This window comes from Octodon degus, unplaced genomic scaffold, assembly GCF_000260255.1.
Source record: "Octodon degus isolate 3935 unplaced genomic scaffold, OctDeg1.0 scaffold00177, whole genome shotgun sequence".
In the NCBI taxonomy this organism is placed as follows: domain Eukaryota; kingdom Metazoa; phylum Chordata; class Mammalia; order Rodentia; family Octodontidae; genus Octodon; species Octodon degus.
Window position 1 is genome coordinate 1281729 of NW_004524753.1, and position 8462 is coordinate 1290190.

The following is an 8462-nucleotide window of genomic DNA, read 5'->3' on the forward strand; positions in this document are numbered from 1 at the left end:
GTAACTCTGATATTTCCTCCCGGGGTTTAATTAGTTTGTATTCACATCCATTTTATTGGATGATACATTTGTATAATCTTGATATTTTACACTAAACCAAAGAGAGATGCTTCTAAACACACTTCAATTGAGTGGTTCTTAAATTTCTTTTTTCTTTGGATCATACACTCCTTGTGTGCCTGTTAAAGAATTTCTCAGTAAGAGACTTAACTCTCCCCAAACAAATGCCTTTAACTGTTATAGATGCCCTCAGAGAGCTTAAGGAACATTGCTGCACCCCTCTACATGTCAGATGAAATTTCAGGATGAGAACTTCTGTGTTGAGTGTATAAAATGAATGCTGAGGTAAATGGAAAAGGGTAGGTGAGCCATTCTTTGCGCAGTGACCTGGCACAGGAAGGGCTACGTTGGCTTTCTGGCTTTTTCATTCATTAGGCCTGACATCGTCAATGTTCTTCTCCTTTGGAAATGGGAATCCTAATCGTACCTCCCTGATATTAGTGCGGGAATAAGATGAGAAAATGTACAAGGAAACACTTTAGAATCTGTGCGGTCCTGGACGTGGAGGAGATTCTATTTACATGGCAGGGAATGTATCTGTGTCTATATACATGTGTACACATATATTGCAATGACAAGAAGACACGCTGAAATGACACCCAAGATATGGAGGCAGATTTATGGGCTCTGATTGGGATCATTCCCAGAATACTGGGTTTTGATCTGGGAGTCTAGGGCTTATATGGGATAAACAAGCAGGAAGTAGAGAGGTAGAACGGCTTGCCAGTTGGGAGCTGATTTATGCAGCGTACATCGAAGTGAACAGCTATGCATCCCAGTGACCAGCTGTTACAAGAGACCGGAGCGACTGGATCTGGAACAGGAACTGTTACCTGGGCAACTAACAAACTGAAGGCTACTAGCTGGAAGACCATTTTTTGTTACAACAGAAGAAATAAGTTTTTACATCTCTGTACTTTCTTTTAGAGTAACACTTCAGTTAAGTAGATTACTTTGATTTTTTTTTTTTTTTTTTGTGGAATCAGGGATTGAACTCAAGCCCTTGCACTTGCCAGGCAAGCGCTTATCCTACTGAGCTATCTCCCCAGCCCAGTAGATTACTTTGTGATAAAATATTTTGTGCCTATAGCAGTTTCTTTGACAATACCTGTGGATGGCGAGATTGAGAGTTTCTGACCAGGGGAAGCTGACTTGGAGGCTAGGGAAGAAATCCAGTTGGGCAATGTGTCCCTCTGACTCTGGAGTTAGTCCTAGTACTAGCTAGTTGCTGTCCCTTGTATTTGGTTTCTTCTAAAAACACGATAATAATAATGTACTCTTTCCAGCTTTTCTTTTCTTTTTTTCCCTCTCTCCAGCTTTTCAAGGACTGTGCTTGGTAGAGAAGGCTCTGAACAAAGTAATTATTTTTTATTACAAAGAAGTTCTACTACTGAGCGTGATGGCACATTATTGTAATCCCGGCACCCAGGAGGCTGAGGCAGGAGGATTGTTGGGAGTTTAATAGCAGCCTGGGCTACAAAGTGAGTTCAAGTCCAGCCTGAACTGCATAGTGAGACCTTGTCGGAAAAAAAAAGGGGGGGGGCGAGGAGACGGCTCAGTGGAATAAGCGCTTCTCTGGCAAGCGCAAAGGCCTGAGTTCAATCCCCGGTTCCGCCAAAAAAAAAGACAAATTCCCAAATATTAAAAGAAAAGAATCAAATTTGGTAGTTTACTTAGACCACTATATGTCTATTAAAATGGTGGTTTTTATGATACATATTATCATACTTCTATTATTATGTTTAACATAGTGACTCAAAGTCGTTCCATAAGAGGCTGATGTCACACCTGAATACTTCAGAGAATGAGTCCTATCTCATGAAAACATGATCACTATCATTACAAACCTTTGTTAAATTGCAGCTTTGGCTGTTTCCGTAAAAGCTGGAGTGTGGGTCTTTTGCTGAATCTTTGGACGCTTTTGAGACTGTGGTGATGGCCTTGCCTCAGAAAACGGGCCTCAACTCAGACTACCTGAAGTCCGTGTGCAGATTTTCTCCATTGTCTCAGATTAAGAAAACACACTCTCAAAAGATGTGTCCTGGGGCTGGTGAGATGGCTCAGTGGTCTAAAGCACCTACTTAGAACAAGCTTAGCAAAGCACAGGGACCACGGTTCAATCCCCCAGCACCACATGCCAGCCAGCCCTGCCCCCTGGTGGGCTGAGCTGGCCACACACACACACACATATTAATAAATAAATAAAATTAAAAAAAAAAAAAAGATGTGTCCTTTGTTCTCATTGTCTACTTTGACATCACCCTATTTGCTTATTATACACTGATACCCGATGTTTTCAAAATGGAATAGTTAAGATTATCTAGCAGATAATATTATTAACCAAGTATACCTATTAACCAAGTAACCGTATGCAGCGGCATTACGTATAGTAGGGGAGAGAGAGAAGGGATGAAGGGAGAGAGGAAATCCATGCATGAATCCCTGGTGTTTAGATTAATGCATCCACCCTGTGATTCAGGGCAATAGAGACATAGATTAATGCAAAAAGCCTTAGAATATGCATCTTAGGGCTAGGGAGATAGCTCAGCAGCATAAGCGCCTGCCTGGCAAATGCAAGGTCCTGAGTTCAATCCCTGGTACAAAAAAAAAAAAAAAAAAAAAAAAAAAGAATATGCATCTTAGTGGCGGGGTCCACTTCTACTTTAGATGCTGTATGAACAAGGGTTAGAGAGTGTTGGATAATAGAACTTAAGGCAGCAGAAACACTCTGCAATACTTTTGAATGCTTTAAAAATAAATCCATATATCCCAGCATTTCCGAAGAAGGCTGAGTTGCTGAGAATGATTGATGAGTTTTACTATGACAGTTTTTCTAGGTGGATGCATTATGGGATCAGTTTACTTGTTTTTTTGTTTTTTTTTTTTTTCGTGGTTGGCTCAGCCCACCCTGGGGTTGAGGCTGGCATGGCATATGGTGCCCAAGATCAAACCAGGATCCTGCATGCTTGTATAAACTTGCCTAAGCAACCGCGTTAGACTGCTGAGCTATCTGGCTGGCCCTCGGTTGTGTGTTTATAGTGAAGTACATTTAGTCAAAATAGAGTTCATTTTTCTGCTCTGCTCTTTTTATCATTTTCCACATACTTTGGCTTTCAGAGTAACATGAAATAGGTATGAGTATAGATGAGTGTTTTCTATTTGGAGGTGAATAGGTAAAAATTATTCAGAGGGAAAAGGAAATGGCTTTGACATGTATACCAGCAGCAGTAGTTTGCTTGGGAAAGTGAAGAGTGACCTACCGTGGGCAACCCTTCTAGGCACATTCAGAAGCAAGAAAGAGGTGGGAAGGTTAGACTTCTTTAAATTGAAACTTGGGGGCTGACAAGATAGCTCAGTGGACTAAGTGCCTGCTTAGGCAAGCGCAAGGACATGGGTTCAATCCCTGATACTGCATGCTGTGCCCACTCTGCCCCACGCACCAAGCCAGCCACCAAAACTGGGCATAGTGATGCACACCCGTAATCTCAACACTGGGGAGGCTGAGACAGGAGGATTGCTCTAAGTCTGAGCTGTATAGCGAGACCCTGTACCAAATAAATAAATAAAGTAAGAAGAGTTCATATCTTCTCACTCTGAAAATAAATAAATAAATAAATAAATAAATAAATAAAGTAATAAATAAATTTAAAAAGAGAGACTTGGCTTGGCCGCCGACCCTATGCACACTGTTTGATAATAGGCCTTTCTAAAAGCACACAACATCTCGGTGGCAACTAAAACAACGTGAATTAAATCAGCAAGGAATGGTTTATCTAACATAGGGACTATCATAAAAGATACTTGTGACAAGATTGGGATGAAGTGAACACTTTTTATTTTATGAAAAATAGAACAAAATTTCCTAACCAAATGGATATGCTTGATAGTATCTAACAATAGACAGATATTTGTTTGTTTTTTAAAATTTTATTTATTTATTTATGTGTGTGTGTGTGTGTGTGTGTGTGTGTGGCCAGCTCAGCCCACCAGGGGGCGGGGCTGGCTGGCATGTGGTGCTGGGGGATTGAACCGTGGTCCCTGTGCTTTGCTAAGCTTGTTCCAAGTAGGTGCTTTAGACCACTGAGCCATCTCACCAGCCCAGTATCTATAATAGTACAGTAATAAAAGTTGACACAGGGCCGGGGAAATGGCTCAGTAGAATAAGCGCTTGACTGGCAATCTCAAGGATCTGAGTTCAATCCCCGGTTCCGCAAAAAATAAAATAAAAGAAAAAAAATAAAAGTTGACACAGATTTGGAAAGCAGTTTGGCAGCTTATGGCAATTTTATCACATTCTTGACTAATTTCTGGAATTTTATTCTAAGAGAATAGCATAAGAATATACATAAAATTATTTATTATAGTACTGTTTATAACTAACGAGAAGCATTTAGTGTACAATGGACGGATGCTTAATCACGGAATTCCAGAACATCCAACACTTGTTGAAATATATTGTGTTAAAGGTCAGCACAAGATGAATACTATTTTTGCTAGAAGAAAGGAAAGTACAAGATTATATGTATTTATTCCAGCGTGCAGTTACACAATGACTACTTGTGTGTGTGTGGACAAAACCTGTCAGGCAAGAGGGAGACTTGAAAAAGCTAATACTTCTGGTGACATCAAGGTATATGAAATTCAGATACTTTTCATTGCTATCGTTTTGTTCAGTAACAAAAACACTTTAAAACATATGCTGTCTTATGAGTGTGTGTGTGTGTGTGTGTGTGTGTGTGTGCATTTGTTCTTTTTGAAACAAGGTCTTGCTATGTAGTTTAGGCTAGTCTGGACTCAAAATGTAGTTCAGGCTGGCCCCAAACTCACAGAAATCCTCCTGCCTCAGCCTCAAGTGCTGGGATTACAGGTCTGTGCCACCACACCTGGTGTGGATTTTTGTATTAAATGTTGAGTATTTCATAATCAGGTAGGTGTCACGTTTCTGCCCTTCATATACAGCTGTTGTCCCTAAACTACTGAGTTGGCCTTCTTTACCCAGTGCCATGAAACACCGCCTTTATGATCCACGCGTGCCTGTGTCTTTAGACCTCATCTTTTAGGATCCACCTGGTCCCTTGCTGCACTATTTATGTTACCCTGCTTTTTATTCTACTTGCTGTGTCGCAGGACAAGTGCTCACCCCTCTCCTCACAGCTGAAATAGTTATTCTTTCTTACATGTTTTGTTTCTATTCCTTTGTATTTACTTTTTCAAAGGCACTTTAGAATAAACTTACTGAATTCCTTTTGAAGATACTCAGTTTGAGTTTTGATCATATACATTCAATTTATAGACTCCTTTGCCTAGCGTAACTTCTCTTTTGTTTCTGGAAGTTTTTGGTGAAATAGCTGAGAGTTTTGTACTGGAGATAAAGTTCATAGACATGTGATAACGTATCACTATTACTTCAGCAGAGACTCAGCAAGTCTGATATCGATGCCAACATATTTACTTAGGCAAGATGATAGCTTTTGATTGCCCAAATCAAAGAATGCAATAGGATCCAGATGGGGAGATGAAAGAGGTACAATGTGATTCTGTACACGGGACTTGATTTTTACAGTATATGAAACAAGTGGCGATTTAGAAGAAATAGCAGCAGAAGTGACCCCTGTGGTTAGAAACACTCCAGTCTTGGCTGAAGGTGTCACCCATGTGGCTTCTTATTTATTCTGTCATCACTGCTTGGTGGATTCTAGCAGTTTGAGTGTCTCCTGAGCCTCATATTCCTTTTCTCAATTCAGAATTCTTTTTTTTTTTAATGTATTTGGTACAGGATCTCACTACGCAGCTTGGACTCCTAGTGATCCTCCTGTTCTCAGCTTCCCCAGTGCTGGTGTTACAGGTGTGCAACACCCCATCCAGTCTCTGTGGCCAGCTCAGCATGCCCGAGGCCGAGTTGGCACAGCATCTGGTACCGGGGATCGAACCCAGGTCCCTGCTCTTGCCTAGGCAGGTGCTTAGACTGCTGAGCTATCTCTGTGGCCCCCTGCAATTCTTATTTTTTTATCTTCACATCTTCTTTGTCTTCCTCTTCTATCTATCCACCACCTTTGCTCTCCTTTTCTCCCTCTGTTGTTTTCTCTGCCTTCTTCCCCTTCCACAATGTCTTTGTGTCTCCTGATGTCACTGTGATGCTAACTCAGGGACTCTTTTTTTCTTGCTGAATGTAATACTTGGGGCTAGGACTTCCAAGCTTCTCTCTATAATGGATTCCTCTCACTGCTGACTTGAAGGTTGTTTATCTTTGCCAACACAAAACAGGAGTGGCTCTGGAGAGGGCACCATTGCGAATTGCAGGATGGGACAAGTGGGGGGGGGTAAAACATGAGGAAAAATTGAGATTAAGCTCTTTGCTAAGTGGCAGTTCTCGTTCACCCAACCAAATAGTTTGGTTTTTTTTTTTGCGGAACCGGGGATTGAACTCAGGTCCTTGCACTTACCAGGGAAGCGCTTATTCCATTGAGCCATCTCCCCAGCCCCACCCAACCAAATAAAATAGCGATATGACCACTGCTTGGACTAGAGGCAGATTAGCTGTCTTCATGATCTATAAAATCTTTCATCTATTTATATAATCTGTCTTCTATTAAGGAAAAAAACCCACAAGCAGCTCAGTTCAGATACTGTTCTAATAATTAGCAGTCCCTTTAGCAACCAGGAACACAAAACAAGTTGTTCTTCCTTTTTTAGGAAATGGAATTTCATCCAAGTTTCCTCTTTCAGTCATGTCAGATATTTGTTATTGTTTTAGTCTTGTCTTGTCTTTTTTTTTTTTTTTTTTTTTTTTTTGGGAACTGGGGATTAAACTCAGGCCCTTGCGCTTGCCAGGCAAGCACTTATTCAACTGAGCTATCTCCCCAGCCCCTTTTCTTTTCTTGGCATGTTACTTTCCACTGATTATGCGTGTGTGTGCGCGCGCGCGTGCGTGTGCGTGTGTGTGTGTGTGTGTGTGTGTGTGTAGGCCCATATTCAGAGAGGAAATGGTACAAAATTACAGACCAGTGATTTTTTTGGCAGAATATTATCATTTGTATTTATACAGGTTCATAATTTCGAGCACGTGTGTGTGTGTGTGTGTGTGTGTGGTCTCTCTGTGTGTGTGTTTGTGCACACCTGTGCATGCGTTTATTTGATTGCAAACAGCTACGAAAGCTATATAGCTTTTTTACTTAAAATATTTTAGGCGAAATGCCTATACGGCTGCCAGGAGGAGGAGGAGCCGTGGACCCATCTTAGTTTTGCTTCTGACCATGTAACTCGGCATCCACTCATGGCTCACACTGTGGTACCTTGCGCTGCTGTAGGGATTGTCAGGCCGACAGGGATCCAAGTGCCCTCCCACCGCCACCCCACCCCCAGCAGGGGACCATGTGACTTCTTTCTGCTCACTTTCCCCTCCTCTCTGGGGTGAAGAACTCTCAGAGAGCAGGTTTGTTTTTGTTGGGTGAGCACCCCAGAAGCCCAGGTGCCTCTCTGCACTGGGCGAGCGCTGGAGGTCCTCCAAAGTGGGTGACCCTTTCCACCCCTGGATTCCACTTTGTTGCTGCTCCCGCAGGCTGGGTGGAATGTGCTCTGTTCCCGGAGGCCCCACTCAGGGCTCCCAGTCTGAGAATCCACAATCCTGCAAAGCCACTGAGGTGACCCAGCGGGCTGGGCTGTGACTGCTGCTCCCAGGGCGTAGCTCTGCTGACTCACCCCACCCCACCCAGCCGGCCTGCCCCAGCGCCACACAGAGCCTCTGCAGGCTGCATGCTTGGGACCACTGCTGCTCCACTTCCTTTGGTTCTTGCCCTCAGAGTGCCCGGTTGGCCAACCCTCTCTTTGAGACCAAGGCACTTTTTAGGGATATGTGCCAACCAAAGCTTTTAAAAGAAAGTGTACAGCCAGGCTGGGTGGTAAAGAGGGCTTGGAAATCCTCTGACAAGGTAAATAGCAAATGTGACTGGCACAGGAGGTGTGGAGGCAAGTGTCTGTACTGATTTGACAAAGTTGGTGATTATTTAGTGGTCCAGTCAAAGATTCGGACAAGGCTGAGAATGATTACCATGAACCTTTGTACTAATAATGGAATTTTAGGTACAGTATAAAAAATAAGGGGCTAGGGAGATAGCTCAGTAGAATAAGCGCTTGTCTAGCAAGTGCAAGGGCCTGAGTTCAATCCCTGGTTCCGCAGAAAAAAAGAAAAGAAAAGAAAGGGCTAGGGTGATAGCTCAGTGGAGTAAGTGCTTGCCTGGCAAGTACAAGGTCCTGAGTTCAATCCCTGGTACCACAAAATTAAAAAAAAAAAAAAAAAAAAAAAAATTTCAGCAATTAACCACTAAGAAGAATATATGCAGTGTGTTATTTGTTGAAACTGTACTTCCGATTTGATTTGAAACTGTCTCATTGCTGTTTATCAA

At 42.4% G+C, this 8462-nt stretch overlaps 1 protein-coding gene across 1 annotated transcript in view; it reads left to right on the forward strand.

The window, feature by feature from the left end:
* Nucleotides 1–8462, forward strand: part of Arhgef28 (Rho guanine nucleotide exchange factor 28) — a 345634-nt gene that overhangs the window by 119336 nt on the left and 217836 nt on the right. The gene's annotated exons all lie outside the window — the stretch shown is intronic.